Source organism: Ambystoma mexicanum, chromosome 7p, assembly GCF_040938575.1.
Source record: "Ambystoma mexicanum isolate Mex_15411 chromosome 7p, UKY_AmexF1_1, whole genome shotgun sequence".
Classification (NCBI taxonomy): Eukaryota; Metazoa; Chordata; class Amphibia; order Caudata; family Ambystomatidae; genus Ambystoma; species Ambystoma mexicanum.
The window spans coordinates 641,370,093-641,396,713 of NC_090939.1; positions in this window are offsets into that span (position 1 = coordinate 641,370,093).

Sequence of the window (26,621 nt, forward strand, 5' to 3'; positions counted from 1 at the left end):
ATTTTTGCTACGGGGCAGAGATTCCCACACTGAGTGGCGCAAGGGTGCTGTACCCATCCCCATGTCGCTCAACACATTTTACAGCACATTTTGCAGTAGGAATAGAGAAAAATGGTATGATTTAAACTCTCTGAGCCACAATATGCTGTAGAATCAATTGTGCAGTTAAAAAGAAACATTTATGAGGATATCTACCCACCAACCTCACGAGCCCTTTTAAAAAGAATATAGCACTACTATTATAAGATTTACTACTGTGCCATGACTTATCCCTGCTGCTTCTAAGCACTATAATAAGTGTTATGTTAGTAAGAAATGTAACCCCCAGAGCCAAAACATTTCCAAATGCTGTGGTATGCGCATTTAAGGATAAATAGCTGGTAAAATAGCATTACATGGCATATGTGTCATGGCCCTTGCCCCTGGCCCTCAATAGCAAGTCAGCCTTCCAGTTAGGGCCTGGTCAAAGGCCTTAAAACCTCATCCAAGACGCTCTTGGAGTCAGTCCTGGCGCCTTTGGCACCAGGCTCATAACCATCATGAAGACCAACATTAGAATGGTACTATTTACTTGGGACTATTTAACTTGGGGGGGTTCAGCCAACATGGAGGCATACACATAGCTCAGTTACAAGGAACTGAGCTATGCGATCTAGTCTTTTGGGTGTGGCAGGCCTGTGACTACTTTACCTGGACTACTTTGGGTGTGGCAGGCCTGGGACTATTTTACCTGGACTACTTTACCTGAGACTATTTAAATCACACCCAAACAGAACATGCTTTGCGTTATTCTGCTGTGGGCAGCGTAACGCTCACCGTGTCCAGTTCTTTGATACCAGCTTGCCTGAAACCAAGGACCTGCAGAGAGAGAAAGAACACTACGAAACTTACCTGGAACAGTATCCTGTCTTCAATCCATCGCTGACTTCAGTTCCACTCACCTGAAGGTACGAACTCCATCATCCGGCACCGCATGCATCCTGGAATACCATAACCTGGAAAGAGGAGAAAGAAAGACAGCATTAGTAAGCGTTTCCTCACGAATGAAGAAAGCCACACAATTCTTACATGGGCAGTCATCTCCTGGTCAGTATCATTGCTGGAACATTACGGCGCTCTGCGAGGAACATCGCAACCTGCAAGGAGTGAAAAGACACAGGTTAGCAATATAAAAGGTGAAACAGCGCAGCGCGCATTACTCACCAGACAGCATCGCGCACACTGCGCTTTCGCCTACCGGCCCATGCTCATCTTCAAACTGCATGACAACACCAAAATACCTTTCCATACCTAAAAGGAAAGAAGCAAGACATTATTATTCGAACTAAAAGGAACATAAGAACTGCATATAAAGACTGCAAACCTACGGAGTCGCAGAAGGCCTGGATTCCCACAGGGGGGCTTGCACCAGTGAAGTAACTTGGTCGCTGCTCGCCCCCCACATCTACGCGCCCCTGCCACGAGGAGCAGTACGGAGAATCCACCTTTTACAATATTAAGGTGAGGAGAAGGCCCAAGGGGGAGGGAGTTGAGACCAAGGGAGGTGGGAAAACATAAAGACAATCTGGTATTGAATCCAGCTCTCCTATATTGGAGACCCATCTTTAACCAGAGGCCTTACCAAGGGTCCGGGAGAGGGTTCGAGAGTGCAAATCATCCAACCAGGGCTGGGTAGCGTCCCTGTTGATACCAGGTGAGCGTAACAATATGATTATCAGACCTGACATCAATAAGTGGTATAAATTGGCAATAAATGGACATATGAGGCTAAGGTAGCATATGCATGGCAGTGTCCCTGGCTTATGTTGGTTCTACTGTGTCTACCCCCGTCATAATATGACCCCCTCCACTGCACATTTAGGCAGCTCTATTTTTATAATCTGGTTGGTATCTAAAAAAGTCTTATGTCTGCTTTAGTACCGGTTTGGTATTTCATTAAATGTAAGCTTTTGTGTCTTTGTATACCCGTCCTTCACTTTAGGTGCTAACAGGGTTAAATGTCATGTAATGGTGTTGAGGTCAGAGTTCATCGGGTGTGTGAAGTCATTTCCGCTACCCCAGGCATTTTGGTGAAATTATGTCCCTGCGTTTCTTCTCATCCTTTTGGGTGCGTTCTGCATGAACTCCAGCCCAAATCAAGGGATGCTGGATGAGCTGGCATATCTTCAGACAAGTACGTCTGAGTCATTGCAGATGAAAGAACCATCAGGGCAGAAGGAATGAGCTGTACCATGTGGTAGATGGATCAATAAACAATGTTGTCCCCCTGGGACTGGAGGACCTACTGGCGCCACATGAGGCACCAGAGCCACAATTGGTGAACTGGAGAGAATCCCCTCCCTTACAATGTCAATTAAATATTTCTTCATTGTAGGTGTTGCATATCTATAAAGATTCTGCAGTTAATGCTGTCTGCCTCTCATAGGAAGATCCATGCTGCTTGGCAGAAGGGATCAGACCCTGGAGTACAAATGATGTGAGTTGTGTGCATAGTGATTCAGAGAACCATTATGGCAACAAGGTAGATGAATGGGGATAAACCCCCTACATAGGAAGCCGAAGGAGTGAATCATTGCACTGCAGTAGCCTGTTCTACCCATGCCGGCTTGAAAATCCAGAGGATCCCCTTCCAGAAACACTCAGAGGGGCAAGAGATAAGCTTTCCCTGGGGAATAATCCTGCTTGGGTTCCTCCACTGGCAGCAAGTCCACTTTATGAGTTCTTGGGGCCATGCCCCAAGGCTGCCGATGGCTTTGGCCTAGCTGGCAGGGCTTTCGGTGGTGGCTGCTTGGATGCCATTGTCTGGATCCTTACATGGAAGGGTCGAACGCGGTTCAAGGGTGCACCAGATCTGCATTTAGGGGCCCAGAGGTGGCTGGCATAGGTACTGCAACCAACACTTGGGAGAGGCAAGCACGATATCTGGCACTACGCTTAGAGGGCCTAAAAGGCTTCTTTGAGTACTGGGCACTGTGCCACAGGAAGAACTCAGGCAGCAAAGCCTGCTGTGTCCTCTCGGCCTCGCCAGCAGTGGATCCCATGCTGCACATTGGGGGCATCCCCAAGAGGGTCATTTGGGATGTAGTCCGCTTGCATGTCTGAGAAGATTCAAAACTAACCTTAGTAGGCTGCCCCAGAGTGAGCTTGCAAAAACAGACTGGTTCTATGTCAAAATGTTGCTATATAAAGAGCTATATTCGAACGTTGGGCAGTGATGGTTGACGGTTCAGAGACTAACGAGGCTGACTAAAAGAGAAACAGCTGTGGTTGGAAGATAAGAGCTTGACCTGTAAAACGTGGGAGAGAAATCCATAAAGGTAAGGACAATGCTGTGCAAAAATATACACCTATGTGTTAAAGACTAAATTTACATTTGGTGCAATCCCAGGAAAAACAGTGTTTGCACAGTTTTTTTATTTTTTTTAATTATTGAAATTGTGAAAATTCTACTTGAAAATGTGATGTCCACGAAGGGTAATCAGCAATGGGTGCATCAAGGTGAAATTTACATACAAGAAAAGGTTACGGGAAATTAAATAGTGTGGAAATTCACAGAATACAAGAGACAAAACTGAGAGGAAGTTCTCAAACAGTAGAGAATGGGATATTAAGATCAACTGTACATAATTATGCACCAAGTATTTTGGGGGCGCCGCTAGCAGCCATGCAGTAAAGTAGCCTGACTCCGGAGCTTCCAAGATCCTTTAATTGATGCGCTCTAAGGCACTCGATCTAACAGTCAAACAGCGACTCCCACCTGTAGAGGCTGCGGGACGCAGAGCTTTGCAGCATCGATTTCTGAAGCAAGGTGCTTCAAGATGGCATCATAATGGGACACTGTGCCCGGCCCTGAGGACTGAAGAAGAAGACTTGTCGGGCAAGCCTGCGGCTGTGCAGAGCCGGGAAAGATTGGCGTGACATAGCGCCGGGCGAGAGTCAGGGGGAAAACAGCCAGCGAGAACGTGGAGGCCCGAGCTCCCATAGCCACCGGGCATGATTGGAGCCCTGGGTGCGGGGGACTAATTGAGCCTGCAGTGTGAGGAAGAACAACAGCGGATGGCGAGGAAGCAACATATCCCCCATGGAACAGGTCTGTCGCAAGGCTGCCTCCGGAAGAGCGCTGGGAGTGACCTGGGGGAGACTTGGACCGGAGTGCCTTGTGCTGAGAGACACTGTCTGTGAATTTGTGGGAGGTGCACCGCAGTGACAGGAGAACTGGCAGTGCCAAGGAAGCACTTGGGAAGCCACAAGCCTCCTTTGGCTGGAGGAAAAGAGACACTGAGCGGTGCCTGCATATGCAAAGTGAGGAAAGGATCGACCTTCTGATAGGCCTGGAGGAGACCCCTTGCGGTACCAGTGCTGTGTGGAGAGGCAGGTGATTGACTCCTGGATGCTGGAGGGGAGTCGCAGTGCGCTGTGGGCACCCAGGCGTGAGAAGGAGGACCCCACGCTATCATCACCCTTGGTTTGCATGGAGGAGTGCCCGGGGTCCTGTGGGGCGGCTGCCCACACGAGTCAATCATAACAACCATAGCAGGAAGCAGAGAGACACCGGCGCTGCTCTGTGGCCCGCACCTGGTGCCGGGTGTCCTTGTTTTTCTGACCCCGCACAGAGGCTATATTAATGATACTGGGAGACTCATACCGGCCCGACGTTAGGATATTGTGACCTGATGCCGGACAAGAATCGTAAGGGCAATGCCAGGCAGATGATCATGGAGGCCTTTGCAAGAAAGGAGGGGGATAGCATAATTCAGCAAGATGCCACTGTGGACGCAGCTACCTTGCCGCGGGTGGGCTCGAAAGAGGAGTGTCCAATACTGGCGGCAATTGCAGCACTAAAAACAGCACTGGAGCACAAGATTGATGCTGTTATTGTGGATGTGGGCTCATAGAGCGCTTGGGAGCGGCAGAACTGCGGGTGCAGGATAATATGACCAGCATTACTAACACCCAAACCCATGTAGAGGATCTGAGTGAAGACCCTGGAACAGCGTGCTGAGGCCGCTGAAGGGAGGGCCCGCAGAAATAACGTTAGAATTCTTGGCCTCCCGGAGGGGGAGGAGGGTAGACATCCAACAGCCTATGTTGAAAATATGCTCATGCAGGAGGTGGGCCCCAGCACGTTAACACAGGGATTTACAGTTGAACATGCGCACAGGTCGCTGGCGAAGAGACCCCCACCTTGTGCATCTCTGAGACCGTTGATTGCGAAGATTATGAACAATAAGGACAGGGAAAGGATTTTCACATTCTCTAGAGAGGGGGGACCATCACAAGGGGATCCTCAAAGTTGGCAATATGCCATAATTACACCGCCATGGTGCAACGATGCAGCGCAATGTTCGGGCCCACCAAGGAGCAACTACGGTGGGCAAACCTGCAATGCATGTTGATCTATGCAGCCAAGCTGAAGATTTTGTATAATGGTAGGTTGCACTTCTTTGAGGGCACAAGGGAAGCACATTCCTGGATAAACGGACAGGGGATACTGTAGCTATCGAGCAGAGACAATAATGCGCCATGATTCTGCTTGGCTGACACACTGAGTGGAAGCTGCCTCCGGTCAGGTGCGAAGGATCCGTAAAGAGTGTGGGAGTAGGTGGTACTAGTCACCGGTAAGTAGGGCTGGTGCCCTGACGGTTGCGACTGCCACACACCCCAGTTGTAACGTAGGATGCCAGTTTTAGGGCATTGAGCTGCTGCATGCTACCTGGGGAGGGAGTGGCGGGTATGGGAAAAGCGGCTGAGCCTGAGCAAGCGCGCTGCTCCTGTGCTGTTGTTGTTTGAACTGGGGGGGAAGTTGTTGGCTTACCTCCCTGGTCCAGGTTGGTGGGTTTTTCGGTTTACAGCCCCCCTTGTTGAAAGGGAGCATCTTGTTAGATGACAGGTCGAAATGTGATCGAGGTGACACTTGTGGACAATGCATAGACCCGGGTTTGCAGCAGCCGATGGGAGGGTGCAGGGGAAATGGGAGTGGGCTGTGGGAAAGATGAAGATGAGGATGGGGATACAGGTGGCGCTACTGCAGAAAACACACCTTACAGTCGATAGGCAGGCCACGATCGCCAGGAAATGAGGTGGGAAACTGTCTGGCTCTATATTTTCAGCATACGTTAGGGCGGTCCTCACATTGGTGGCGCCCACGATCCCCTTTCAATTGCATGAGTCTCGGGAGGATCATGAAGGCAGAATGGTTTTAGCGCATGGGCTTTTGGAAAATAAGAGAGATATGTTTTGTAAATACATATACCCCTAACCATGATGCCACAGTGTTTTTCCGGTCTCTGTACACACGACTGCCCAATTATAGAAGCACCACATGGATCTGGTGAGGGACTTTAATTGCAAGCTCAACCCTGGTTTGGATACATCAGACGAGAAATATCGTAAGCCTGCACCACCGGTTACAGCCCTGAGTTCCCTGCTGCAGCATTTGGAATTGGCGTATATGTGGAGAGAGATGCATGCACAGAGAAGCACCTGGTTATTCCCACTTTTCGGCTTCACATGGAGTACACACGCATACCGACTACGTCTTCAGGCGGAGAGAGACTTTGTGTAAGTTTGCGGCTATAAACTATAGGGCTAGGGTCCTCTCTGATCATGCCCCGTTGATCACGACATGTCAGGGAACCTTGCCAAGACCTCCGATCCCCACTTGGTGATTTATGGCAGAGGCCCTGTTAGATGACGTCTTTAATAGTTATTTAGAGGTCAGGATAGAGGAATATTTTTATATCAATGTGGGCAGCGTTGAGAGGGCTGGCACCCTCTGGGATGTTTTTAAGACAGTCATACAAGGGGGTGCAATTGGGAAGATGGGTGGCCTTCGCAAGGATATACTGCAGACTCTAACAGACAATGAAGAAGCTTTGCAGAGGCAGAAGGTGTTGAAGGGGTGAGGGGGCTGTGGAGCTGATGGTGCTGCAACAAAAATGTATTGCAGAATGGGAAAGGCTGGGCAGACTGGATTTTGCAAAATATACACAGAGGCTGCACGCGGAGGGGGAAAAACCGGGGAGACTGTGAGCGTGGTTATGTCGGAGGGAGGAGCCGAGGAACATGACAATTGCTGACGAGAGGGGAGACAGTGAAAACACAGGAAGGGATTAATGAGGTTTTTTCAAGATTCTATGAGTCCTTATATTCAGACCACTCTGTGGAGGGTGATAGGGACATAGGAGAAGTCCTGGCTCAGATTGAAACACCTAGTTTAGACGCGGAACAGTTGGGCACGCTCCGTTGACTCTAGATGAAATGAGTGCTGTTAGGCAGAATCCAGTGCAGTTCCCTTAGGGAGCACTACACCAGATTAGGACTACAGGTGAGAGCAATAAATCCCCTTTGGTATCAGTCTGTACCACAAAGATTTAGTTGGTAGCTGTGGCTGAGCAGTCAGACTTATCTCAAGAGGGAGATGAGCAGTATTCAGGGTTTACACAATAGGTCTACTGTACTATGGTACAAGGAAACACTGACCAAAGCTTGGTATTAAAAAAGTTGTTGTATATTTATTTTATACACTTCTAATAAAACACATGTATCACAGTCATCAAGCAAGTTAAATTAAGTCAAAGGAAAAATATACACACTCCCAAGTTGAATTGTAGACCAACTGAACCAGAGTGAAAACTGAGCAAAACGGCACAGTGAAAACCACACACCAGGGATCCTCTAACAATTCCTCACAAGGGGGAGGAAAACACAAGTCATCTACAAATAGTTTCTCATACACCCTAGCAACAATTCCCATCAGTTTGTGAACCAGTCATCAGTATAGGCAATACTTAAAATGAAAACTGAGCAAAATGGCATTTCACAATGTTAAAGAATGGGAGGGAAAGGGTAGTTAAAAGAAATAGGTGCACCAACACAGTTCTCAGTGAGTATCAATCTAAAGAAAACAAATGTGACTAGAGTCAGTAGGCAAGTGCCAGAGTCAGTGGTAAAGGGCAAGGGCCCAGGAGCAAAATGTTCTTGTAGCTGCAGTGAAGTCTTTGGTTACCGAATTTGAAAAGCTGGTTGCAGAAGTTGAAAAGACAATATTAAGAGAGGGGGCGGCCAACCCAACAGGTAGGTAAAGGATTTAAAACACCTTTAGCACTACCGCGAAGAAAGGGCGGCCTGGCGGAACAATGTACCTTAAAATGAAGAAGTGGCTCCTGCGGTGGTGGTTGTTCCTGGTAGTTCCTGCAGTTCGGGTGATCCAGCAGAGGAAGAGAGGCTCTCGTTGTGGAGGAAGGTTCGAGTTACTGCGCTAGCCAGGGATGAAACCATCCGCGGTGCTGCCCGACGAATAAAAGGTACGCTCCTTTAAATCGCGGGCCGGGTGGACGGGTGCCTGGCTATCCAGCCTCTGAGTACAGGGTACAGGAGATTCGACCAAGGCAGGTTCGGGAAGGCAATTGGCAAACTGGTTGGCCCCACCAGCTCAAGGGAAGAAGGCTCCTGCAGGTGAAGATCTTTTCTCGTCGTGTAGAGAAAAGTGGTGAGATGCTGCAGCAGGGCTTCACCGGTGGTTCAATCCTTGCAGATGTCTTTGGATTCTCTCCTCTTCTGCTTCTTACTTCCAGTGGCGATGTCTTGCTCTTCCAGTCCTCAGGACCCTGCTTTTATGCAAAAAGATCCCCATTCATACAGCCTAGCTGTCACTCACACAGTGGAGTGGTCATCTTGGCGGGAGACCCTCCAGCCTATCAGGATAGAGTGCGACATGGGTTGCTGAGGCAGCCCTGTCCAGGGGTCCTACTCTCCCCCCCACCCCCACACAATGGACACACCCCAGACTCAGTGGTGCCGAAAGGAGGGCTTCTCGGTAGAAGCCTGCCAAAAGGACGAACAAAGGATCTCCGACCTGGGTTAGGAGTTTAGAGAAAGACACGAGAAAGAAGTTATATTAAAGTTCTGGCAATTAAAACCTACCGGAGCAAAGTTAATATTAAAATGCACCGGCGGTATGTTAGAGGATGTCAGAAAATGTGGTAGCCTCGAACAATGGGAAAATCCCATAGGGAAATATTTGCGGTCGAATATTTATGGTAGTAACCACTGCCACCAGCCAGAAACTTTTGAGAGAGGGACTGTAGGGTACCCTCTCGAAAATGGACATAGGGGAAAACTATTAACCCCTTCCAGTACCTCCATAGTAAGATGGCTTGTACTGGTTTAGTTCATAGGATTTGACTAGTAAAGTCAATGGGGACTTTACATGCCCTGGGAGACAGTAGTCAGTCCCAGGGTATGGAGTCTATGTTTGGTGGTCGCTACGACACCTCTGTGTCACTGCACTGAGGGTGCTGTGTAACACATGTAAATAACGATGGTTCCTATGGGGGTGAGAAAGATTCCATAGTCATTAAAAACAAAAATAGCCTAGAGCACACATAGCAAAAATGCCTAAGAGTGGGAAAAGAGTCTCACTCTTAGCAGGTAAAAAGAAACAAACCCTTCAAATCCAGCAAAGCTGCTGGGGGACTATATAGGTAAGGGGAATTAGCCATAAAATGCGAATTCTCCCTAACAAGTGCGGTGACAGCGGCTCTCCTGACGGCCAAGACCCGGGGCCGGATGCACTCCCAGGGGAATTCTACAAGGAGTACACAGACATACTGGCGCCTAGGCTCCTGGAAGTATATGAGGAGGCGTATGAGCTGGGACTGTTGCCCAGCAGTATGAGGGAATACATTATAGTGCCCATCCTTAAACCTGTGAAACCTCTGCAGTGTTGTTCCTACAGGCCCCTAACAATGGTCAACTATGACTGTAAGATCCTAATGGCGGTACTGGCTAATAGACTCAAAAGGTTAATAGGAGTGCTAGTCCACACTGACCAGACTGGGTATGTCCCGGGGCATAGTACCTTGTGGAATTTGCGAAGACTGCATCACGTGATAGACAGCACTAACCAACTACGGGTGGACTGTGCAGTGGCCTCGCTAGATGCAATCAAGGCCTTTGATTCGGTCCGGTGGGACTGGCAATTGGGGGCCCTCAAACAGTTCGGGATTGGGGCTGCTTTCATAAGGTGGATCAAACTAATTTACACTGATCCCAGGGTGAGGGTGAAAACCGGGAAGCAGATTCCTAAAGCGTGGGAGTTGCATAAAGGTACTAAGCAGGGATGCCCATTGTCTCCTATGGTGTTCGTCCTTGCTCTGGAGCCATTAGCAGTCTTACTCAGTTCAGACTATGCAGAGGCAGGTATAGTGATAGATGGGGTGGGGCACTTGATCTCTTTGTACGCAGATGATATGCTGTTTTACGTTAATCAACAAGAGATTAACCAGCCATACATACTTGACATAATTGACAGGTTTGCAGAGCTCTCAGGTATTAGGGTCAATCAAGAGAAATCCTGCTTGTTCCTAATGGCGGAGCTCCGGGGGCTCACTCAGGAACAGTTGCCTAACCTAGGTCTGCGTGGGACAGCGGACATCTTCTGATATTTAGGTGTCGATATGTGGCATGACCCTGGTTCCTCGCATCATTGTAATACCCAGAGGGCCTTTAACGGCGTAGTAAACTCTAAGATGTTTCGGTGGAGGCTGCCCCTAGTGATGCCGGGACGGGCAGCACTGCTAAAGCTGTTTGTTCTCCTCCACCCCTATATCACTTCATTAACATACCTTATATTATACCCAGAAGGTGTTTTCAGTGGCTAGACTCGCTAGCTCGGGACTTCCTATTGGGTAGGAAGAGGAACAGAATTGTATTACGCACTTTGTAGAGGGATTATGACAGTTGCGGGATCAGGGTGCACCACTTCAGCTGTATTATTTGGCAGGGCAGCTGCAGTTTATAGTGCAAATGGCTGGGAGAAGAGGTCTCGCAGGACACTTTGTTACTGCAACCAATGTTGAGGCAAAACCTTTTAAAAGAAGTTCTGTGGATGAGGGTCATGCTCCCGCGCCCCTCGAGACTCCTGATGCTGAGCAAGGAATTGTGGCGCAGGGCCTGGAAAATGATGGGCCACCGACCCTTACTCCCCATGCATCCCCTTGGCTGGAATAATTGGGGGGCAGATATACATCACCGCACAGCTTAGAATACATTGTGAGAACAAAGGGATGGCAGTGGTAGGGGATCTACTGTAGGACGGTAGGATAGTCGACTTCCTGACCCTCACCAGAGAATTTGGCATGCATAAGGGGCAGTTTCTATTGTATTCAGGCTTGGTTAGGAGGATAGAAGGGAGATGGCCGGACTTGCATTGAGGCGTTGATACTAATCCGGTGCTAAGCACCATTTATGAACTGTCAGAGGGGGACACATGGTCTCTAGGTTATATTTACCAAGTTACTGACCGTAGTGACCACCTTACTTCTAGTCCATAGTCCCCTTTCCTCCATACTTATGGGACATCTCTCCGTCCTGTGGGACGGGACCAGAGCACTTTGTAAAAAGCATCCACATTTTTTTCAAAAATGTGTCCCTCCTCTTTCCTGCGCGGGGCCCGGCACGCGGCCGTAACCCCGCCCACCTTGGCTCGGCCCCGCGCATCTCCCATCAGTCCTTTTCTATCGCAGGGTCAAGACCCATTAGCAATAACAGAGGAACCTTATTAGAGGGGACGGCGGGCGGGCGTATGGAGGAAAGGGGACTATGGACTAGGATTAAGGTGGTCACTACGGTGAGTAACCTGGTAATACTCCTACATGCCGTCCCCTTTCCTCCATACTTATGGGAGATTCCCAAGCCCTCCTTACAGGAACTATGGGTGGATGGAAATACCCCTTACTGAAACAGGTTCTTCAGCACAGCCTGGCTGAACTGAGCGTCGGCTCTAGAGCTCATATCGAGGCAGTAATGCTTACAGAAAGCAGATGGGGAGGCCCAAGTAGCCGCTTTAGCGATGGACTCCCAGGGAACATACTTCTGAAAAGCAACCGTGGCTGCCTTCAGCTTTTGGACGGTGAAAGATTCTGTGATACAGGCAGCAATCCATCTGGAAATAGATGCCTTAGACGCTGGCCTGCCCTGAGGCTTACCAAAAGTCACAAACAGTTGGGAAGAGCTCCGAAGTTCGGAAGTCCTGTCCAGGTAGAACTTAAGCGCTCTTCGGACATCCAGGCAGTGCAGAACCCTTTCCGCCTCTGAGGCAGGGTTCGGAAAAAAGACCGGAAGGGAAAACGACTGATTCAGATGGAATTCGGTCACTACCTTTGGTAGGAAAGCTGGGTTTGTCCGAAGGACTACCTTGTCCTTGTGAAAGACCAAGAAAGGATGCTCCACCGACAATGCCTGGAGCTCACTCACTCTCCTCGCTGACGTAACGGCTACCAGAAAGGACACTTTCCAGGACACGTACTTGAGGTCAACCGTAGCCATTGGCTCAAAGGGTTTATGGCACAGCGCCATCAGGACTACATTTAGGTCCCAAGGCGGGGGCAGACTACGAACCGGAGGGTAGATGCGTGTAGGGATGTAACGGTATTACGGTATACCGTTAAAGATACCGTGAACCACTTAATTGAACAATAATAACCGTCACATTGTTTATACCGGTATACCGTTCATACCGTTAAGTGGGCTTTTCAATCTGATTTGGAAAGGCTGCAGTAAGCAAGTGCTGCACAGTCTTGGTCTTGCACTGTTGGATGTGCCGTCTGCTAAGTAGTTTCAGTTTGAGCAGTTTTTAATGCCATTCCATAAACCACACATGCCTGACACAAAAGCAATATGTTAGCAATAGGAAGAATAAATACAGTGCCAAGAAGGAAGAGGGTTTTTTTTTATGTACATTTTTTTTAAAGCACTCATACAGCCTGCGGGCATCGAGGCGCTGTTAAAGAAATTGGTTTTGTTTATTTAGTTGCGTAATTGTTTTTGTCTTCGTTGCGTATTTATAACGCACTTAAGCACCCAGAGGTTTCTAAGCGCGGACCCAGGGATCGAACCTGTGTTGCTTCGTGTCGTCTTGCTTCCAAGGCACGCACGTTGCCGCTGAGCTATCCTCCCGGGACTTTGGGTTGGTGGCTTTGGGGTTTATATATTTATAATGGATAATGTTTTCTAAACATATGACAATGGGGGATTTGCCTGGTTCTTTCATTGAATTTACATATAATAAGTCACACTGCGAAATGTAATCATCTCTGTGGGTATTCCCTGCTGCCATACCAAAGGGTAACATGTCTGTGAATACTGAACACCTTTTGGCCCGGAAGTAAACTAAAGGCTGTAACATAAAGAGAGAGTGTGTGTGCGTGTGTGTATGCGCACAAGCGTATACTACCATCAGACTCCATTGATCTGTGGCATGCAGATTATCAAGATGGCAACATGTTCATCTTCACCAGTAGCCAGTGGGGGGAGCTAAAAGCCTAAAGGACCATTTAAGAAAAGCTATTCAGTTTGCTTTGCCAGTTGCAGCAGGCCCCCCCCCCTTTCCACACGTGTTTGTGTTTGGTGGAAGCAATGCGTGGCATTTCAGTGGAAAGTATGTTGAAAAGCCCAATTCTGGCCCTGGGTGCCTGGTTTTGTTTGTGATGATAAACCTGACAATTTATGACCTTTTAGAAAATATTTGTTAAGATTAGTTAACTCCACCTGCTATACGGCGATAACCATGATATACCGTCATTTGGCAAGAAGGTTATTGTACCGTCATAAAACTAATACCGTGACACCCCTAGATGCGTGTCAAGCCCGCAAAATGTCTCTTCACCACTGGGTTAGTTAAGGAATAAGAACACCGGTCTGTAGAGAGGTAAGCGGAAATCGCCGAGAGTTAAGTCCTGCAAGACAGACCATGAACCCCTGACTCTGCTAGGGAGGATACGAAGGGCAGCACCATGTCAATCGTTGCCACCCTCGGGTCCAATTCTTTCTCCAAACACCAATGACAGAACCTGAGCCATTTACTCCCTGTATTGGGATCTGGTCGAGGGTTTCCTGGCTGCCTGGATAATGCGCATGTTATCCACAGACAAACCCAAATGCTCTAGAGACGTGAACTCAGGCACCATGCCGCCAAGTTGAGCGAGTGTGGGGAGGAGTGCCATATCTGCTGTTCCCCTTGGTGAAGAAGATCGGGAGTTACTGGTAACCTGATCAGCAGACACACCGACAGGTGTTGAAGTTCTGAAAACCAAAACCTGGCCGGCCACCACAGTAGAAGAGAACAGTTGACAGAGCTCTTCAACTTCCAAATTGCTTGATGAACTAGGGGAAGAGGCGGGAAGGCGTAAGCTCTCACGTTGTGCCATGGAATCTCGAGTGCGTCCCCCAGAGAAGAGGCTCCCAGCCCCCCTCTGGAGGCGTACTGAGGAAGCTTCTTGTTTACCACTGCGGCGAAGAGGTCCACCTCCGGTGTGCCCCAACGTGAGAAAATCCATGAGAGGATCTCCGCCTTCAACTCTCACTCATAGCTGACCACTGTCCGCCGGCTGAGGGCATCCGCGGTGACCTTCAGCTGGCCCGGGATGTGCACTGCAAGCAGCCAGAGCCCATGAAGCACGGCCCACTCCCAAATCTGGATGGACAGGTCCATGAGAGGGGGAGACTTCGTTCCCCCTTGCTTGTTTATGTAATACATTGATACCACATTGTCCGTTCTTATGCAGACCACCTTGTTGACAATGAGAGGTGTGAACGCCTTGAGCGTCAGAAAAATCGCCAGACGCTCCAAATTATTCATGTGCAGGAGCTTGTCCTGAGGTGACCAAAGGTCCGAGACCTGAAGAAGATCTAACGTCGCACCCCACCCCAAAAGGGAGGAGTCTGTCATGATCGTCACCATAGGGGCTGGGTCCTGGAACCCCGCGCCCACCGACAGGTTGCTGAGAAATGACCACCAGTCCAGGTCCACTCTCATGGAATCCGGAATCCTTATCCGCTTGGAATCCGGGTCCACAGCCTGACGCCAGGAACTCCGAAGAGCCATCTGGGTCCGCCTCATTTTGAGACGAGCAAGAGGAAGAGCCAGTAAACACGAGGCCATGAGGCCCAGAAGCCTCTGGAACCACAAGGCCGACATGCTCTTCGACTGCGCAAACATTTGACACGTGGCCAACAGATCCGCCATTCTGCCCCCGGTCAGATACACTCGGCAGTCTATCGTGTTCCAACGAAAACCCAGGAAAGTCAGGTCCTGTGAGACCGTCATGGAGGATTTCCGCCCAGTTCACCGACAGCCCAAGATGGAACAGGAGCTGAAGGAGAGACTGGAGGTTGTCCGCTGCTGCCAACGGACAAGGGCTGCGTAGGAGCCAGTCGTCCAAATAGGGATACACATGAATACCCTGAAGACGAAGATAGGCCGCAATCACCGACATCATCTTCGTGAAGACACGCGGCGCCGAACTGAGGCCAAAAGGAAGCACCCGAAACTGGAAGTGCTCCTCTCCCAAAGAGAAACAGAGGTATCTCCTGTGTGGATTCCAAATCAGGATATGCATGTACGCATCCTGAAGATCCACCACGCTGAGCCAATCGCCCATCTGCAAAGAGGAGCGAATCTGGCCGGGCGTGATCATCTTGAATTTCTCTTGGGGTAGGAAAAGATTGAACTGGGAAAGGTCTAGGATGGTGTGCATGCCAGCCTGGTTGGGTTTGGGCACCGTAAACAGCCGGGAGTAGAAGCCCTCCCCTCGCTCCCCAAGGGGAACGGGTTCCACAGCTCTGAGGTGCAGAAGTTTCTGAACCTCTGCCTTGAGGTAGGGTGAGCCCGACAGCTGAAAAGGAGGGTTGAGGGGTGGGGTAGGGGGTAAAGGTAAGCGGAAGCCCACTCGAGCGACTGACAAGACCCATCTGTCTTCTGTGATGGCCTGCCATGCCTCCCAATGAGACGCAATGCGTCCTCCCACCGGGGTTTCGTGCGAGCGCGGAAAACCCTCATTTGGCAGGCTTATCGGTGGCGGTGCCACCTGAACCTGATGAGGAGGCTGAGGAGAGGGAGAAATGCTGCGTACGCTGTGGTCTACAGAGGTTATTCCCCACAGGAGTATCCACTCTGCGAGATTTGCGGTCGAGGAAGCCCCTAAAACCAGAGGAAGGTCGACCTTGCGACAACGGCCTTTGAGCCTTGAAGGGCGATTTAACCAGAACAGACAATGATTTAGCCGTCTGGGTGCTGTCTTTGGTTTTGGTGAGCTCTACATCAGTAAAGGAGTGAAAAAGCTCCTTACCATCAAATGGAAGGTCCAGAACCTTGTCTTGCACCTCCTTCGAGAACTTAGTGGCATGCAGCCACGCTTGCCGCGAGGTATCAACCCCAAGCATCAGACCCCGAGCCGAGGTGTCTATGTGGTGAGCCGCAGCCTCCAGGAGATCCTGGGCCAAGACCATGGCATCGGAAAGGCCTCCTCTGAAATCCTCCAACTTCTCGACCGGAATGTGCTCCTCAAACTCCGACAGACCTCTACACATCCGCATGTTAGCTCCCGCAAAAATCAATTCTGCATTGGCCTGCCTGAGCTGTAAGGCCGAATTGGCAAAGATTTCTCTCCCAAGGGAGTCCAGGAGCTTGTCCTCCTTTCCCAAGTCCTGAGTAGCCGTCGCGGAGGAGGATGCTGCAGGCCTGGATTGCAACGTGGCCGCAGCCACCACTGTGGAGGAGGGAGGCGGACAAGACGACAAGGCCACTTCTTCCGAGGAATGCAGCCTGTACCTTGCGTCAATCTTTTTATTGACAAAAAGTCCTGAGTGTGGTTTTTCCCAAACTCTACGGACCTCGGCCAGAACGTCCTTCTGCAAGAACAGGCCGGTACGCTCCAAAGGAGACGAGGTGAACGCCCCAGAAAGCACACCCTCCTGCGGAGCAGGTGCCTCGGGCACCAGAACATCTAAGAAACCCATCATCTCCAGCACCCAGTCATGGAAAGCTCTGATAGAGCGGGGAAGGTCCTCGTTGTCCTGATCGCCTTGAGGGTCATCTGACAGGTCAGGATCCTGCTGAGCCGTGTCAGGCCCTGCCTTGTCCACTAGGGACAATGGTGGCACAGGCGGAAGCGCAGAGGGAGGCACCATGGGCAAGGGAGGCGCCGGCGGGACCACCGTAGGAGCGGGTGGAGCCGGAGGCGCGGGTGGACATATCTCCTTGAAAATCCCTTTGAAATATTAACTCATAGGGTCGGTGCGCATAAGCGCTTGAAATTTACCGAAAAAAGCGTCCTCGGGCGATTGCTTCGGAACCTGAGGAGGCCTCTCATGAAGTGGACAAATCCAGGGACATAACGGAGAAGGGTGCCACACCGGCCCCTCCACCGTCTAATCCACATAAAGCAAGGGAGCCGCCCCCGCGGGCAACGAAACATTGTGTGGAAGAGGCATCCGGGCGTTCCAATCATAAACCGGCCGGTAAGGATGCGCACAAGGGACCTTAGGTTCACCCGAAGAACTGAACCCTACACCAGGGGCCGATGGCGTAGTTGTAGGGGTAGTACCTAAAATGGCAGTCGTGGTCGTGGCGGGAACGGCCGCCATTTTCCCCTTATCTGAGGGGAACTGCGGCACATGAGGAAGTGAGGCAGGGATCCCCGTCGATGGGTCAGGGGTCTTAATTTTAGCCTTAACGTAAGGAACCTCGGCAGAGCCGGTACTATGAGGCCTGGAATGTTTCTGCGACATGCCAACTGAGCCTTAGAAGGAAGGGGAAACTTTCTTGTTTGCCCCCTCAACAGATCTGGTGTCACCACAAGAGCTGGAATGGTGCGCTGTCACCGACAGGGCCTTGCCCGGCCCCTCAGAACTGTTGGTATCCTTAGCGTCTGTACGAGGGACCTCAGACCTAGGCCCGGTAGAAGCCTTATCGGCACGGGCCTCGAACATCCGTTCGGTAACCTCAAGCCCAGCCAAGACCTCGGGGCGCACACCGGTTTTGTTTTTGAGGGAAGCCGAAAGAGCGGCCTCAGAGCAAGCTCCGGTACCCCACGACTCAGTAGAACTGGATCTACAAACAGCCCCACAGGCGGCGCCTCGGAGCGTACTCTGGTGGACACAGGCCCCTTACGGAGACCCTCGGAAAAAACTCTGGTAGAATTATTAGGCCCGACAGGCACCTCAGGGCGAACTCCGGTAACAGAGCGATCAACGCCCCTCCCGGCTCGAGAGGAACCCGGAAAGGTATCCCCCGGCCAGGGTGCTCTGAAAAGTAAAGAATTTACCGGGCGTTTTTTTCTTCTCGTCGATGAACGCCTGAAAATGCGAAGGAGGAGTCCGTCCGAACACCTCCTCCCACCGCTCCAACCGATGTTGAAGTGCCCGGACCGAAAGGGAGTCACAGTAAAAACAGGAGTCCCAACGGTGTTCCGGACCCAAACACACTAAACAAAGAGGATGGGGATCCGCCCTCGCGAAGCGACGGTGACACGATGAACAGTCTGGAAAATCTAGTTTAAAAGACATAGACACACTAGTAAATGAACGCTAGCAAGAGCCAGAGAGGGAAAAAGGGAAGAAAGTCTTCCGAGGATGCAAGTGCGTCCGGCCCCGATCGTGCGGAGAAAAGGACTGATGGGCGATGCGCAGGACAGAGCCAAGGTGGGCGGGGTTACGGCCGCGTGCCGGGCCCTGCACAGGAAAGAGTGGAGGGTCACATTTTTGAAAAAAATTTGGATGCTTTTTACAAAGTGCTCCGGTCCCGTCCCACAGGACAGAGAGATGGCCCATAAGTATGGAGGAAAGGGGACGGGACGTACGAGTAGATCTATTTCTGGGCAGCCTTAATGATAAGGTGTTGGCAGCACGTATGAAGTGGAGGAGGACCTGGGAAGGATTGTTACGCAGGAGGAATGAAAAAGAGTCCTGTTATACACCAAGGGAGTCTCTAGGAATTCTCGGTTCAAGCTCACCCAATTATATCTAACCCCTCACAGGGTGTCACGATTTGGCAGAGAGGGAGCCAGGGGCTGCCCAAGGGGCACTCACGAGAGGGCGGATATAATACATTTGTTTTGGGCTTGGCCAGTGAATAGGAGGTTCTGGTATGAGGTGGCAGAGAAAGCAGCCAGAGGAGGGATTCAGATGCACTAGTGGCCCCCAAAGTTCTGTTTGTTGGGCATGTTCCCGAAGGGAAGGAGGCATACCAGGCATTTTTCAAGGATGAAGGACTTGATTTGTGTGTTGGCAAAGCGTAGAATTGCAATGGCCTGGAAATCAGCTGAGGGACCGAGAATGGAGGCATGGTGGGCGTACTTGAAGGGCTGGTCGCTGGTTGAAACCACTGTATGGTACAGAGCGCTGCGACAGGGGTGGAACGAGGGAGCAGTGAGGTGGCAGCCTGGAATGAGTTGACGCAGACAATGTTTCCACCCCAGGACGGAGAACCCACGTGAACGTACGAGTTGGGAGGGGGTGAGGGCAGAAATAGATGTGACTTTTTTGAAATTAGATAATTCATTGGGACTTGTGAGGGGGATGCTTGAGGGTGGAAGAGCCTGTTTTAGTAGAGGGCGGGTTTGGGTGGGGGGATAAGGGAACTGTTTCTGTACCGCATCGACACAGTGGAAACCTGTATATTTTGCATGTTGACAAATTTCAGTTAAAAAAAAGTTTTTAAATTTTAAAAATATGCACCAAGTAAAGCAAGATGGAAAGGAAGAAAGCAATGTACAGCATAAAGGAACATGCTAGGACTATTGGGGAGTCTGCAGAGTTTTAACCAGCCTCAGTGAAAATATGCCGTATGCAATGGCTAGATGTCTGCCCAGTACCAAAGGATCATTAACAAGGTGAGGGAGAGTGAAAGGGGGTTGCCTAAAATTCCACAAAACTTTTTGGAGGTTTCTTTCCCAGAGAGATTCCTAAATACACAAACAATGTATGCAGAAAGAATGTGTCATAGGCAATGATAAACTAGCCAGTTTTGGAAGAGGGGCAGGGGTGGGCACCACACAAGTAATTCGAGTTTTCTTAATTGAATGAGTTCTTTAAATCTCAGAACTTCTGGTTTGCAACTTTAGCCTGGAGCTGTCAGAAATTAATGATCCTATGACACATGGATCATATAATATTATTGACAAAAGAAAAAAATGAGGTGAGATCACCTCATTATTACTGACGCTCTCAGTTGGCTCAATTAGACCAAAAATAATTTTGTGTTCTTGTGCATAAAGCCAATGCATTTCGGTATCAAGTACCATCCTCAGTGCTATGCAAACTCTGTCACGTATTCAGTTACCAATTTGTTGCCACGGGTAACTCGCATCCCACAACAGTCGGACAGCCGCCCGTGCGGCGCGTGGAAAATAGTACCTTCAGCGCTACGATCTAGCTCGAACGAGAGTCACAGCGGTTTTTCTTTCGTGACTCTAGTTCGAGCTAGATCGAAGCGTTGCTATGGCTTTATGCATGAGACTGACCACTGTATTTGATTTCTGCCAACAAAAAGCGCCACTTTATGTAACTTAACAGGAATGTGGATTAAAACATTACCTGTACTTTTTACATGACTACCTGTTTTCTTCCTGAAAAACTAATAGTACATTGGAACGTGAAAAAAAGAAAATTCAAATGTGAAGAAATTTTACATAATAAAACAAAATAATTTTTGCTCTAATTGAGCCAACTGAGAGTGTCAGAAACGAGCCAGTTTTGCCACTTCAAGTAATTTGCTCTGTGTCTCAGCAAACAGCATATAGCAAATTGATAGGAGCACATTCAATTGCTGACCTCAATCGTTCAAGCAAGATTATATTGTTCACGGCAATGATAGAGAAAAAAACGTTACCGTCCGTAAGGTTCTGTTGACAAACAAAATGGGGGGAGCATACTGGCTTTTTTTGGAGAACAAAAGAAACTAGGCATGCATATCGCGCCATCTTTGGTATTTATGGACTTTGAACTATACTTTATGAAATCAGTGAAGCCCACATATCCAGAGACCATGATCCATTGCTGCTATTTCCATTTCTGCCAGTCTATTTGGCGATGTGTTCAACGCAGTGAGGTACAAGTGCAATACAGAACTGACATTGCCTTAGAATTTCAAATAAAGATGTTATGTGTATTAGCATTTGTGCCCCAGGACAACGTAGTATCCGCATACCAAGCACTAGTGGGCTCAGAGTACCTTGTCTAAAATGAAAAGTTGTTATCCTCTGGTTTGGAGTACTTTGATGAAACTTGCATTGGGCATTCGACTAGAACAGTCTGACGCGAAACAGGCTTTGGGGTTGAAACTTGGAATTGCCATCAATCCCTCTTTGAAGACATCCCCAAAACTAGCAACCTGCTTGAAGGACGGCACAATGCATTTTCGTAAACTGACTCCCTAAAACACCCTACTTTGTGTTGCTTTTGTTAGGCGATGCAAAAGCAACAGTCCATTACAGAGATCAAAATAGCAGAGTTTAGCTGGAGTGGAAGTTAGAGAACATGTTTGTCATGTCCCCTTTCTATTGTCATGGTCAATATTTGTAAAGGAACCAAGTCTCCTTTTCCATTGCACACTTTTCTGTGGGCTGCACCCCACGTGTTAAAGAGATGAGGCGGCGCTAGCGCCTAAAGTTCAGTTAACTGATAGATTAAAGAGCATTCTGACGTGCCTCATTAGTCTCTGTGATGTATTGCTTCGTGTCTATATTATTCATCATTGTCTTATTGTGATCAAGAACAGATATGAGTGTGAAGTCAACAATGGCGACGAGGATCGACTAAGTGCGTTTGCAGCGCACCAGCTGTCAGAGCTCCAGAAGCCCTGCACGTGTCGAGAACTTTGCAGTGCCCGAGGCGGGCATACTCAGCACGGTTTTCATCCATCCACCCACGCAAGCATCCAGAATTCAAGCTACGTGCCTCTCCATTACGGCGTATATTTTCTTCAAAGGTGCCGCCACAGAGGAAATCACAACACGCGAGTGCTCGAATCATATGCTACGCGTTGACACACAGCGGGCCCATTACTCAAGGACGCCACCATGGAGGAAATCTCACGCGAGCTTTCAAATCACACGCTGCGCACGTGTACTACAAGGCAAGACTGTCATACTGCTTCAAAGGCACAACCAAGACATATTGTACACCTAGATGTAAACGTTGCTACGTTGGAAAATGTACCACAACGCTGATGGCAGTGTCCACACTACGCTGCTTAATAAATCAACTCATTCCTGTTCCCTCATCTCACGATGTGTGAAAGTAATGCAGACAGTGGCCTCCAAAGCCTGCAATCCAGCTCCACGCCACGCCAACCCCAGAGAAGATGGTGGCGCAGAGTCCCTGCAGCTTCAAGCTGTGCCTCATTTATATATGTCAGACACCAGTAGTTTGGCACCCAGGTGGGCCAGGTGGCTGAGAGAACTTCATATCTATATCGATGCATCCGGCGTGAGGGAAGAACAGACTACGAGGCATTCTATTGCATTCACTGGGCCCCACGGTACGTGATATCGTATTTTAAATGCCAGAATCCAATACAGACTCATTCCAAGGCATAATTGACTCATTGAACACCTACTTTTCACCACTGAGAAATGTTGTCTACGAAAGACACAATTTCCACACTACCACGCAAGAAAAGGATCAAAACATGGACAATTTTGTAATTAGGCTAAGGGAAAGGGCCAAATATTGTGACTTTGATCGATACTCGACTGATGAAGCACGTAAATCACAAGCCATTGCTGGCTGTGGATCGCCTGAATTCTGCAAAAAACTTCTCCAGAAAAGCAGGACACTTGAGGAAATACTCAAGCTAGCAAGAGCTGACTCAGCACTGGCACTGCAGACGGAATCACTTGGCAACATCGCAATTACGCAGTCCGCCACAACAGCCACAGTGTGCCCCATTCACACCCCTGCAGAGACAACAGAGCAAAAGAAATGCTACAGGTGCGGATTCAAATTTCCTCACGTTGGCCCCTGCCCTGCCATAGGACACCACTGCGACAAATGCGGCAGTGAAAACCACTTCCAGTCCGTCTGCAGAAATATTAAATTCTTTTAATCCCTAGACTCTGGCAAAGAATCCTGGAGACAAGATGGCTGAAATTCAAGCCCAACTTACAGCATCAATATATAAGTTCACGCGCGAACAGTGTGGTTTTTCAATTTGGGCAGCACGCCAATTGTATATTCAATGTCTGGCTCCTATGGTCACGTACGTTTTAGACCCCCTTATCAATATGAATCTAGGATGGTTACAACTTGTGGAGGGTAAGTTCTGGAGAAAAATTCTCTGCCTTCCTCAATGTATCCCCATGGCCATGATCAGGCTGGAGTTAGGTATCTCCTCCCTCAAGGCTATGGTTCTGAGAAAAAGGATGGAATTTTACATCAGGCTTAACAACAAACCTACAAACAGGCTCCTCATGACCATTAAAGAGGACATAGTGGCGGGTAGACAGGGTTAACTAAAAACACAGATTAATACCTTGCTCGAAGAAATTAGCTGGTCACCTGAGTGGGGCAGAGAAAATGAGCGTCTGTTTACCAGCATGTGCGCGCAGACGCTTAAATCTGTGGGACTGGCAGAGCAATTTCACCCACCTTGAAAGCCTGAAAAGTTACAGTTTCATTACGTATGTCCTTTATACTTATATGAAGGCGCAACCATGCTTAAATCTCTGCCTGTTGGAACAATTGAGGCGTTTTATTCTACTCCTACGCTGCAATCATTTACCCGTTCTGGCGGCAGGTCTGGATGTAGCTGAACGATATTGTAGGATATGTGAACTTCCCACTGAGCCGGAAACGGCTTGTCATGTTCTAACGAAATGTCGCAGGATGAGAGTAAAGTGCATTAAACATCTTGGTGAGTTTGTCCATAACACAGAATTTATGGAGCAGGCAAATTTTTGGAATCAGTGTGTTAACACCCTATACCCTAAATTGCATCTAGCACTTTTTCAGGTGTGGTGTGAGGCTTTAACTTATATGAAAACAAGTACAAGGGTGGCCCCCCTGGTGTTTAGAGGTTATTTTCTTTAGCAAATGGATGGGAAATGTATGGAAGGTGATTAGGTACATCTGTATTATGAATATGGGGGGGCTCCCTCCCCCCTCTCTCCTCTCTTTCTCTCTTTTGGATGAAGCACATGTTTATCTATTTGTTTTATTAAGGATTTATCTGCTCGGTTCTGATTTGATGTGATGTCATTATGGTTATAATGGTTCTAATGCAATGGTTGTATGATAAAATTATGTGTAAAGTTTTTTACAATTGTATAAAACTGTATCACATTAATAAATAAATAAATATAAATAAATAAAATAAATGAAATTCAAGGCGAGAAAGCCTGCGTCCTCGCACTAATTATTTCTCTACCGCTAGCAGGCGCCGCTCTTATAGCTCGTCACGTGAACAATCACACACCTCCAGATGACGTGATGAGAGGAGAGACAGCTCCAGCCACCATAAGAGCAGACATGATTCACAACGAAGAAAGCCGAGACAGAGAATCAGATATTTGAACGAATCACCACAAGGGAGACACTCCTCCCACTCATCATCATCCAGCGGGGACCGCAAGAGAGCTTATGTCCACGCCATTGGCAACAACGCAGCTGTCGAACATAGCCCAACGCTACTGCTTTAATTAAATGGACAAAATCAAGAATTTCTAATCGACACTGGTGCCACAGTAAATGTAATTAACAATGACATTTACAGGTCTCTCACCATGAAGAAAGATCTGAAACAAGCAGACACTCTAATATACCCATAGGACTCCAACAAACCACTGTCAAGGCATGTACACCGCCATGTGCCAATACAAGGATCAGTATCAAAAGGTAAAAATATATGTCATCAATTGAGAAGTTCCAGGCAGAAGCATACTAAGCTTCAAGTCAACCATACAAATGGGTCTCATTCACATAATGTACCAAATCATGTTCGCTTACACCCCCAACCCGAAGGACATGATACAAAAGATATTCCCAGCCCTTTTCAAAGGATTAGGCAAGCTAAAAGATAGACAAATCAAATTGCACATCAATCCACACACACCACCAACGGCTCAACATTATAGGGGCATTCCCCTCAACATTCAGAGACAAGTAGAGGACGAAATTCAATCCCTATTACAACAAGACATTATTGAACCGGCATCGGGTCCAACGCCATGGGTATCCTCAATTGTGCCTGTGCCCAAAAAGGACAATAAAACCAGCATCTGCATGGATATGAGGGCCCCAAATGTAGCAATAGAAAGAGAGCGGCACCTCGCCCCCAGAATGACGGACATGATGCACCTACTCCATGGTGAAAAAATATTCTCAAAATTGGACTTGAATAAAGGCTACTATGAGCTTGAATTGCACCACTCATCGAGAGATATCACCACATTCTCAACTCATCTTGGTCTATTCAGATACAAAAGACACAGCTTCGGAGTGTCATCCGCCGCAGAAATTTTCCAAAATGAGATCCATCAGGTGATCAAACATATTCCAAATTGCCTAAATTATAGTGATGACAACTTAATATTTGGCACCACTCAAGAAATGTACGATGACACTCTCAGAACAGTATGCATGGCGCTTGAAAATGCCCATTTTACGCTCAACCCAGACAAATGCGAAATCAGCAAAACTACCTTAAAATTCTTTGGACACATATTTTCGAACAACGGCCTACAACCGGATCCAGAAAAGGTACAGGCACTGGTGGAAGATCCTACCCCCACATCAACGTCAGCAGTATGCTCATTCCTGGGAATGGCAAGTTACTGTATGTGCTATATTCAAGACTTTGCGTCAGTAAGCACACCCCTCAGACTACTCACGGGGAAGCATCAAGAATTTCGATGGACAAATGAATGTGAAGAAGCCTTCCAGGAAATCAAACGCCCGCATCGCATCAGCCTCCTGCATGGCCTATTATATCCCTGACTATGACACCAAATTAACAGTTGATGCCACCCCGGTGGGGCTAGGAGAAATTCTGACGTAATCAAAACCAGGAGCGTCGCCGAGACGCATAGTGGCATATGTGAGTCGCATCCTATCGCCAACTGAATGTGCCTATTCCCAACCAGAAAAGGAAAGCCTAGCGGTCGTATGGGCATGCAAACATTATCACCTGTTCCTGTATGGGCGCACCTTCACGATCGTCACCGACCACCAGGCTCTCACCACCATCTACGGCAAACCCACCACCAAAATGCCACCATGCATAGCCAGATGGGGACTAAGACTACAGGAATACTCATTCAAGATCGTTCACCGGCCGGGCAAAGACAGCAACCCAGCCAACTTCCTATCCAGATACCCACTTCCAGCCCAAGATTAACACCAATCAATCAAGGCGAACCAATACATCAGCTACCTCATAGGAAGTTTGCTACCAAAATCCATCACAGCAGCCCAACTGGCAGAAGCAACACAGAGGGACCTCTTGCTTCAGACAGTTCAAGAGTGCCTGATGTCTGGCCAGTGGCACAGAAGGCAAAATCACAAAAACAATATATTGTCAAAAGAAGAGGAACTGCTACACACCTTCAAGCTTATCCGACACACGCTATCAACATCACCGGAAGGTCTCCTGCTGAAGGAAAACAGACTTGTCATACCATCCTGTCTACAAGAGCAAATACTAGCCATTGCTCACTCAGGACACCGGGGGGTGGTGTCAACAAAGCGTCAGCTCAGAACCAAAGCGTGGTTTCCTAGAATGGACGAGAAGGTGGAAGCACTCCTGAGCAAATGTCTTGCATGCCAAGTTGTTGCCCCACAAA